General features: G+C 47.6%; 1 long non-coding RNA gene across 19 annotated transcripts; it reads right to left on the reverse strand.

The window, feature by feature from the left end:
* Positions 1–273: 273 nt before the first annotated feature.
* On the reverse strand, positions 274–9,912 carry LOC121085412. 19 transcript variants are annotated; one of them, XR_005827057.1, is made up of 10 exons: positions 9,069–9,909; positions 8,382–8,691; positions 6,282–6,776; positions 5,850–5,900; positions 5,237–5,348; positions 4,038–4,144; positions 3,115–3,180; positions 2,353–2,493; positions 1,008–1,802; positions 274–753 (listed from the first exon to the last, which is right to left on the reverse strand). It is a non-coding gene; the product is annotated as an uncharacterized LOC121085412 (long non-coding RNA). The 19 variants fall into 19 exon arrangements; XR_005827054.1 differs by having other exon boundaries at positions 274–773; XR_005827063.1 differs by having other exon boundaries at positions 274–773; positions 1,767–1,805; positions 9,069–9,902.
* Between the last annotated feature and the right edge of the window lie 622 nt (positions 9,913–10,534).

Here is a 10,534-nt window from a genome sequence, read left to right on the forward strand (position 1 = left end):
AACCTTCTGGCAACAAGTCCACCTCGACAACTGGGCAAAGTCATCAAGCTATAGGTGGCTTAACAAACATGCAAATCTCTGGGTTTAATCAGGGCTCTGACGCACATCGACGCGAGCCTCCGCGGACCCGACCCTTATCCCCAACTCTACCACTGCCGGTGGCTGCGTGCCCATCCCCTACGGCCCCGTGCCTCAGTTTCCCCAGCAATGACGGGCGTTATGCTGCTCCACCAAACCGAGATCTACTGATTAATAAAAAAATCCCAACACCTCTTTGCAAGCAAACCATCTATTATTTAAAACGTGATGGAGCCACAAGCGCACGAGAAAATGCACTGCCAAGGCGCTCCACCAGCACTTTCCACCGCACGTTTCATCTCCGTGGAAATGGGCTTAGCTTTCTGGTTTAACTGCTCGGAAGCGCAAAGACAGTCGCTACATGTCTATACCTTTAATGGGCTCTACAGGCAACTATTTTAGAGAGGAAGAAATGCAAACCACACATCTAACAGGTTTTTGAGGCGGAATTCTTCCCTCTCCGACCGAGTGTGCTTGCTGCAACAGCATTTCCAACTGTTTGTCCCCTCACTCCCTGCTTGGGTGGTATCTCCAAGGGACACGAGAAACCCGTGGCGGCTCTCAGGTCCTTCAAAGAAACCTCACACAGGGTCACTGCTGTCACACAGCCATCTTGCAGGCAGGCTGGCCGGGAGGGAGATCCACGGGTTGGAAGCTGTCGCAAACAAAGCCATCCTAGAATCATAGAATCGACTCTGTTGACAGAAGCGACAGTTGAAACGAGCGCTTAAAGAGCTCCGTTCACACGAAAGCCAGCTGGGAGAGGAGCGCAAGCCCGGCTGGTGACGGCAAACAAAGCTCTGGACCATCCCAATACTTTTCAACCACTTTGGGGGGAAACTGTTCCCAGTTGCAACACGCGACCGCGCTGGCAACGCCGCTGTAACCGGATCCCTCCAACTCATTCGAAGATTTTAAAGAACACATACCCAGCCTAGAGACCAGAGCAAGTGTAACCTTCCTCTCCGCAGGCCAAAGGGGCCTCGACGAAGGACTGGTCTTACAGGGCAGCAACCAACGCTGTCCTTGCTGCTGCAGAAGAGACGCGTGTTCGCACCAGCCCACTGTCCCGCCACTAGCGACAGCATGGTGAGCATCCAGGGGTGAGACATGGACACGCATCCCTGCACACTACCCTTCCCAGGCGGGCAGCCAGCCAAGGCAGGGGGGACTTCAGCTGCTCACCATCACCTTCGGGACACGCAAGGGCAGGGTCTGGTGCACCGCAAGGTGCAATTTAAATTACTCATGCCCGTGCAGTGGGTGTAGCCGAGAACCCAGCAATCTCCGGACATCTCGGCCAACCCCGTAGTTAAAACATTTGGATGTTTCTTATCGGCACTTGGAGAGGATTAAAATGCCAGGGCATATATTAATGAGGGAGCAGGTTATAAACCCATCTCAGCTTGAACACTGCGTTCACATCAAGCAAAGCAAAAACAGGACAGATCAAAAGAAAGCCATTAAAGGCGTGAGAAAATGGTGCTGCCATATAAGGAGCTAATAAAGTTAGCCGCTCTCCAGTTTGGAGGAAAAAAAAAGGGAGGGGGGCCAGGAGAAACAGAAAACATCCTTGGGGTCCACACAGCCAGAGACAGCCTCACTTCAAGGAGGAAACATCAATACAAAGAAGGGAGCAGACAACACCTGAAAAGGCAAGTTCGCACATTTTTAACACGGCGTCTTACCCAAGTGGTGGAGCTCGCTGCCACGTGTCACCAGGACTGCTTGCCAAACATATAAAAAAAGCAAAGATTAGATACCGAACAAGGACAGCAACCAGAGCTATATTTGCTAAGACAGTAACTTCCTATACTTGGTTCTGGCTTAGCAGTAGCTCTACATTTCGTGCTTGCAGCAGCGCAGCTGGAGGCGGGGAAGGGAGGCATTATGCCTCTCCCCATAGCTGAGGACATCAGCCAGCTGTATCGACCAGGGACTTGCATGGATTAGAGTGGTCACGTTAGCAGCATGCAATGATTATCCCCACCAGTGTCCAGCATGCATCCAGCTTGCTTTGCTTTTTACAGAAAAACAGTAGGTTGCCCAGGCAAGAGCCCTCAGACATCAACAGAAACACTCGGAGCATTTCTTTGTTCGAGCTGGCCAGCTCCAGCCACCATCTTGTCACTATAAAATGTATTTACGTGCCTTTCCTGCTCATTGACTATATTTATTAAAATGACAGTATGGCAGCTGAATATCAAATTGCCAGCTAGGCTTTTATCTCATTTTTCAGGCAGCCTGAGTTACTGGCCTAATTTTATTGCTTACCCATTACGTTTTATGCAATGGATAATTTCCTCCAAGAAGGAATTGGTGCTGCTTGATATTTGGGCTCATCTGTTGCCAAGACAGAGGATATCAGCTTACACGCGGGTAACGCTTTGAACATGAAGCGTCTGGTTCTGGATCCTTAAGCAACACAAAGTATAGGATTTGTATTAATAAAGCTGTTGATTTCGGTTCTCTCCTCTTTGAGGGTTAGTGCTCCAGATCTTCATAATGAGATGACTCTGTTCAGAAACCTCCCTTCACGTTTTTGAAACCCAGTATTTAGTAATTTATTTTCTAACGCTCTTTCCCTGCTAGACTTCTTATCCACACAGTACCAGGGATGGGAGCTGCCACAAAATACCACCACTGTAGCCAGTGGGTTAGCTTCTGCAGCACAGTAAACACAGCTCAGGAGCCCCCTGGAATTCGGTTTACACTGAACCCATTTGTATATATATAAAAGCACACTTCTGTTTTTAAAATACCTGGCTATACAAAAACAGACGTTTCTTCAGCAGCAGAGTACAGTGCCATGGCTGAGCCGCGCTGTCAAAAAATCCTGTCACAGGACTGCAAAAGAACCTACTTGCTCACTGGGTAGTAGATATATTAGAATTAATATCTTTTTTTTTTTTCCTGTTGTCAGGAAAAATTAGAAACGTCACAGTTTCACTGTGTTCAGGGGCATCACTTCTGCCCTGCTTTCCCTTGCCCCTGAACTTCCATGCAACCACGTACCAAAGAGCTGTGCCTGCTCACCTCACAAAGGTTTTTCCCAAACACAGGGCACTTCAGCAGCTAGACACAGGACTTTGATCTTCCAGGCTACAAAATATTACATTTTAGGCAAAAAACAAAGAAAACAAAACCCCAAAAAGCCACCCCCGTGTGATTTGATACCCGAACATGACAACTGTAAGAGATATAAATCCCCGAGGACTGGATAGATCGCCGTATCCCGTACTTTGCCATTTTTAACACCCAAGTGTTCTTTTACCTCTAACATAAAGGCCCCGTGTGCAATGCCCAGGAAAACTCCCAGGAATTACGCTGGAGTGTTGCAGGACAAGGTTTTAACACAAAACCCACAGTCCAAACCTGTGAGCTAAAGCCTGCTCTTCCCCACGTTCCCCATCGGATTGATAGCACACCCAGCACAAAATAAATACCGAGCCAGGCACGGTCAGAGCTTTTATTTCGTCAAACACCATTTTGACACCGAAGCAAGTTGATGGTGTTTTAAATGAAGCAGACTGAATGTGCATCTGCATGGTTATTGTGCTTTCACTCCAGAGAAAAGCACAAAAGAAAAATACTTGTGCGTCAAGACCTGCTGCACTCAAAAACCTCTCCAGCAATATGGTGCAGAACAGTTTCTCAGCTAGCTTTGGCTTTCATTTTACCGTGGTGCAGCTTTTTAACCCTGGGATAACAAGAAAGCTTGAAAGACTGCGGTTTCCCCCCCTTATGGAGGAGGAGAGGAGGTTTCTATCACTTGCGTTTTGGCTTTTTGGCACCAGAAATTCAGGTTTTGTTTAGCTTGGAAATCTGACGGATGTAGTTCTATAACTCTTTGGTCCAAAGCAGAGGGTGGTAAAAGTTCAGCGCTCACAAGGTAATTCTTACTCATTTGTCCTAAACTGCCAAGGAGAAGTAATTCCAGTCCCACAGGGTGCGCCAACCTGAAAAATGTGGAAACATCCCAAACAGCCAGCTCCTTGGTCTGCTGTACCTCCACGCCAGCAAAGGCCTCTGATGAGCATGAGGTGTATCTCCAAACCCACTATCCCTAACGAGAGAATAAAATTAATATCCCTGTCCACACTGGTTTATTTCAAGCATAGGTGAGGCTTTAGGCACTGGAGCTACTGACAATTTTCATGTACACCACACACCCGCTTTCCCCAGCTCTGCACCACAGGGAGTAGGTTATGACATCTGGACTGGACCCCTCACACTTACCCCCCACAAAATCTTTGCCAGAAAAGCATAAAGTCATAGCTGTGCTATGAACTGCTGCATTTCTCAGGTGTTGCTCCAGCTTAGCAGGGGCAGAGCCTTTCCACTGGTCAGCCGGAGGCATTCACACAACACCAATGCCAATATTCTCATTAAGGGAGGCTAACGAGAACGCGCCAGTACCCAACACTCCTCACACACTAATGATTGCTGGGACTCTGCACCTTGAAGTCATGTGTGACCTCGGAGAGACCAGCACCAGGTGCTTTTTATTACCTTTTGCAACACAACAAAAGAAATTGCACCCAGTAAGGAAGCATTTTCCTCCTCCTCAGTGAGCGAGCACGACTTTGAGGAATCAAGTAATAAAGCAGCAGCATCTCACAGGAGCAAGCTCACAGAAAAAAAAAAAGATATAGTTCAAGGGGACCCTGATCTTCACCAACACAATTTAGGACGTTGCAATGCTCCCTCTGACGTTTGCCTGAGCAAAATTAAGAGTAATATACCGTCACATGTAGGTCTGTTCGCTTGTAGGGAAAGGGGCCCCACAGTTTTACTCCCTGGAGGCAACCGTTCTCCCCACCCCTTTTGTGTGTATTTTTTTTTTTTTTTAAATGTGCCACACATCAGCACAATGCTGACAACTGCATTGTATGTTTTCTGCCTATGCAGCAGTTCAAGAGCACACAACTCTGGAAGGTTTTTTTGAAAGGGGAAAGGGGGAGGGAGCTGTCCTTTGCTATACCATTTTAATTGCATGGCTTGCTCTTCTATATGACCACAGGGAAGGTAGAAAACCAGTAAGGCTTAAAACAAGTGCCATTTTTAGCATCCAAAAGGGTCAAACTCAAGTCTTCTCACACAATACAGTGAAGCTTAGAGTAAAAGCTACCACAGGCAAGAAAAAAAAATAAATTACCAGGGTTCCTTCTGTGGAGTTGGAATTGACCCCAGAAGACAGCTCATCTGTCCTTGCTCACTGTTGTTAGGGTCTCCACACTTCCACACCTGCCAATGCAGAGGTACCACCACTGAAACAGGAAAATGGAGGGAAGAGTATGAAAAGCTGGACTGTCAGTTTTTCCACCTGCCAGCATAAGCTCAGCGGAGCCTCGGTGGCACTGCTCCAAAGAGCAGCAACCAGAGCACATTACCAGCCTTTGCAAATAAAGCTAATAGTTAACATCTCACACGCACATGCGTTACACAGATAGGACTGGCAAACACAGTTTCCTTTAAAAATAAGGATGACTAACCTACAGCAGTTTTTCTTTTTTTTAAAGGCCACAAAGCAGAGCTTTTTCCAGAAACACCAGCCTTTGCTTTTGTGAAACAGTAAGCGGTGGGAAGGGGAAGCCCTGGGACCTACTCATGCTATCCAGACAGAAGTAACCACAGAAACATTGTGGGTTCCTGTGGCCCGTGTACAACACACGCTTACACAACCAGAGCCCTGTGCCTTACGCTCCTCAGCAAGGCCAGATCCCACTGCCCAGGCAGCTCTTAGATCGCTGCGTGTTTACAATACTTACAAAGAAGGTATCTGCTGTGGAGAGGGGTTATGCAAACAATCCTGTATTTCCCTGGGAAGGAAAAAAAAAAAGAAGAAAAAAGAAGGGAAAAAATAAGGCATAAGACAGCTTTCACTCCTAATATTGCAACATTGCCCTGCGCTACCTGGGTCAGGGAAGGGATGGGCTGGAAAAAAGCAGCACGCAGGGTTCGGTAATCGAAGCAGAGCGTCTGCACTGGCTCGGTGGGCCCAGTCCCCCAAGCAAGGTCACTCTGGCTCGAAGGGAGACACATTAGCGCTAGCAGCCGGCTTTAATGCAAAGCTGTGGTCAAACCACAGCAGAGCCAGCACTAACGGAGGTCACTTGGGGACTACAAAAAGCTAATGAATTAAAAAAAAAAAAAGGGGGGGGGGGAGGGGAGATGGAATCTATAAGCAGATGTTTACTGACAAGCAGGCGAGTCCACAGCTTCACTCTGGCAAGCTGCATGGCCGTGTGCACGGAGCAGGAGGAGAAGGAACAGCCCGGTTCCCAGGACGCAGCAAAATACTCTGCATCTACAGAGAACACGGAACAGATTTAGGTTACAGCTTTTAGCCAGCCCCACTTACCAACCTCCCCTACTCCCAGCTTTGTAGCCCTAAAACCCAACAAATTTTGCATTTTTGTAAGCACTCAGAAATGGAGATTTGCCACCTACATGATTTTTGGTGGTGGCACTATTAAAATACTTACCCACCTCACAGCCAAGGGCTGTGGAATCTTACATTTGTGAGTGTTTGCAAATGATTTTGAAAGCCTTCCAAGGAAGGTGCTGTAGGATTGTAAATCCTTCCCATTATTAATAAAATGGAGCTATTGTTCCAGTTCTAATCAAGACTTGTCTCCAGCTGGGCAATTTTAAAACGCAATTCAAAACACACACAATCATGAGGAAGCTTCAACCTAAGGCAACCAAGAAAAAAAAAAAAAAAATCACTGAAAGAGCAAGCTGTTCTTTAAGGGGGGGGGGGGGAGAAAATAAAAACATAATAATCCTGCTATTTAAAATGAATTCCAGGCAGGAGAATGTTCGGGCGGCGGGGAAGCCTCCCTCCCACCGCCTCGGAAAGGTCACTCCTGCCATCGGTGCCCTCACTAAACCAGATCAAGGCTGCGGCAGTGCGTGTGAGCGAGCGAGCAACCCCACTGCTGCGAGCCCAGCCTCATCCATCTCCATCAGGAGACATCTCTGCTTTTAATTTATTTAGCAAAGGGGGAGGGAAAAAAAATAATAATAAAAAAAACCCAACACCCTTTTCAAGGATGGGGAGATCTAGCAAGGGGGAGAGGCTCGGAAAGAGGCAGGCAGGGAGAGGTGGTGCATCCTCTGCATCCTCCTCCTCCTCCGGCGGCAGGGACCACGCCTGCCCGGCGCTGCGGCAAAGGCTCCGCAGTGGGTGCTCCCCTCCCCCGTAGAAACTTCTGGAATAAGCTGCCAAGCTGGGGAGAGGAGAGAAACCTTTATACCCGCGGGAGGGGGGAGCAAGCAATAAAGCACATACAAAAAGGGAGAGGCTTGCACAAGGACTGGGTGCGTGCAGGGGAGGAAAAAAAAATTATATATATATATATATATATAAAAGATTAAGCTCACGAATGGCTTTGGCAGCCCCGGTTCGGCAGGGTTTTGCAGCCTGCTTGGCTTTAAATAAAACACCCCAACACAAAGCACAGGGGAAAAAAAAAAAAAAAATGGTGGTGTTTGGAGCGCTAGATGGTGGGATAAAGGAGCTGATCCCTCCTCCCGGATCTACAGCAAAGCCCTGCCATTTCAGTTGAACTAATTTGTCCTCTCTTTTTGTTGCAATGAATTGTCTGATCCGGACTATTTGATTGCATTTGCAGCTTCAGTTACTGGGGTTTGTGTCTTTTTTTTATTATTATTCTTTTTGGTTCTCTTTTTATTGTTGTTTTTCTGGGTGTATTTTTTCCTCTTGCAATTTAAAAAAAACCTCCCCAAATCTCCCAAGGAAAATCTACATCTCTGTGGAATAAATAAAACATTCAGGCACAAACTTCCACCATGGACTGTAAAAAAAGAGATGGGTTACTTTTTGTTCTTTTTCTTCTTTTTTTTTTTCCTTTTCTGATGGCATTTTTTTCTCCTGCTTTTAGGATATATTATAGTAGAAAGCCAATGGAGGAAAACAAAGGTAATATATATATAAAATCAAACATATATATGGGCCAAAATTACAGTGATTATATATAATTAAATCAGTGTTTTAGGTGTGTGGGTTTATTTTATATTCTGTAATCAGTCCCTGGAAAAAGGAGAGAGATAGAAAATATTGTGTATATATATGTATATGTAGAAGTAAAAGAGCATCTGTATGGGCCTAAATTTGTAATTCCAGGAAAAAACAGCAGTATTTTAGCCATGTGATTTTTAACAAAGAAGGGGCAATGTTATAACGTAGCCTGTAACAACACCGTGGTGCAGAAAAAAGGTAAGGCAACATTAAATCAAAACAAAACAAAAGAAAAGAAAAAAAACGTATGTGGTACCTTGGCTGCAGAGTCCAACAATGAGCGTTTGGATGTTATGGGGTGTATATATATATATATATATACACCTTTTTTTTTTATGGTATTACCACGTCTGATCACACCAAGTATGCTTTTAATTAACCGAATGGCGGGCAGGTTGTCGTGGGGAGCAAGGCAAGCAGCGACGGCTTCTTCCCTGTGCCGCTCCGGCTTAGTAGATAAATCAATCCTCAGCTGTTTCAGGGTTGGTTTTTGTGGAAATCTTTTTTTAAGCGCGTTTGGGTATTTTCCACGCCGCGAGGAGAGCGGGAGGTGGTGGCTTCAACCCCTGCGAAGGAGAAAAGAGGTGGAAGAGAGAATTAGGCATAAAACTACCCACCTTGGGGTGCATGTGGTGATGAGGGAGGGGGCGGCTGTGGGAAGACCAGTTCTGGGCCAAAACTCTTCATGCTCTGAGGAAAAAAAAACACATTTTAGGGGTCGCTGCGAGCTGTGCCGTGAGGGGATGGTGGGGCCGGGGGCCGACGCGGTGGGGCGGGGGGGCCGAGGCCAAGGCCTCCGCCGTGGCCGAGTGGAAACGCGCGTTTCTGGGCATTTTCGCATCCTTTTGCAAAGGCGGCGAGGAGAAAAGGGCGGGAGGGGGGGGGGCGGAAGGTCAGGTTTCACCCGCAGCGCTTTCGCTGCATGCCTGGAGGGGCTACGCACATCGAGGAGGAGCCCCTCCGCCGTGCTCCTGGCACGGCTGAAGCCCACGCTCGCCGCCCCGGCCCCCACAGCCGCGCATCGTCCGTCCTTCCCCGCGCTGCCCGCCCGGCGCCATTTTGTCGCTTCGGCGCCTCTCGGCGCGGCCCCGCCGGGCGGCCATTTTGTGAAGCGAGCGGCGGGCAGCGCCTACAGCAGCGCGGACGAGGCGGCGCTGTGGAGCCGGAGGCGGCGGGGCCGGCCTGAGGGGCAGCCCCTGGCGTCCGCCTCGCCTCCCCTTTGTCAGGCAAACGCCCTCCCTTTTCTTGCTGGTTTCTCTCTCTCTCTCTTTTTTCTTTTCTTTTTTTTTCTTTTTTCCTTTTCCTTTCCTTTATAAAACGTGGTGCTCTTAAAACACCGGGTGGAGGGCGATCGCGTCAGCAAAATTCAGCCTCGGACGAAGGAATCCGATAAAGGAGATTAAAGTCTATTCCCCCAGCTGGGCTGTGAGGGAAAGTTTAGCTGCACTGAGAATTAAGGGATATATTTATTTTTAGGAGGTAGTCCCTCCTCCTCCCTCCAGCTTTTTTCCCAGTGATAAATCACCGAGGTCAATAAGCCACCTTGACAAACGGGATAACCTCTGCGAGAAATACCTTATTTTTTTAATAAAACACCTCACCTATGGGCTCTAATGGACACTCAGGTGTAACAAACTGCTTGAAGCCAGGTCTGGGTGAAAATTATTAATTTTGGGGAGATAGGCTCGGGGATGCTGTAGTCATTGCTGATACGATGAAGGAAAGCTGGGACAGAAAATGTGTAAAGCTTGCAGGAGTGTGCCATGTATCTGTTTTCATAAATAGGGTGGGTTGGGGGTTGGTTTTTTCCCCCTTTTTTTTAATAACCCATTGTATCACTCGCAGCCTGGTAACGTGTTTGCATAACCCGCTGCATGAATTTTGCCTCGTGTTACCAAAAACACTGCATGCTTTAAAATAAAATTGTAGTGCTGGGTGTTTCAGTTTTGTGGGGAAAATGGGGGGGGAGGGGAGTATTGCATTATGTTGTTCATATATGCTGCCTGTGCTGCATAATGAAACTGGAGAAATTCAGGGCTTGGGCTGCTCTCAGAGTAATCCCTGCTGGGTTTCTCCCCCTGCTCCCCAAGCCAGCAGGATCAGGCCACTTAGTCACTGAAGAAATGTTAGATTTTTAGGTTGTGTCATAGGCAGGAAAGTGCAGAAAATGCGTCTGAACGTTCTGTGAGGAAGGACAACGCTGCAGCAAGCTGGCTAGGGGATGGTTGCAATTAACCCAGGTTGAGCAAAGGAAACCCCCATTTTTTCCTCCAGCTTTCTCCATCTCATTTGAAAAAAAAAAACCAAAACATCATCAGCACTGAGCACCCAGCCCAGCCAGCAAAGCCCCGGTGGCTGCTTCTGCCTCAGTTTCCCTCTGCACAGCCAGCTTCTTCCCTGCACCTCAGA

This window comes from Falco naumanni, chromosome 3 (genome assembly GCF_017639655.2).
Source record: "Falco naumanni isolate bFalNau1 chromosome 3, bFalNau1.pat, whole genome shotgun sequence".
In the NCBI taxonomy this organism is placed as follows: Eukaryota; Metazoa; Chordata; class Aves; order Falconiformes; family Falconidae; genus Falco; species Falco naumanni.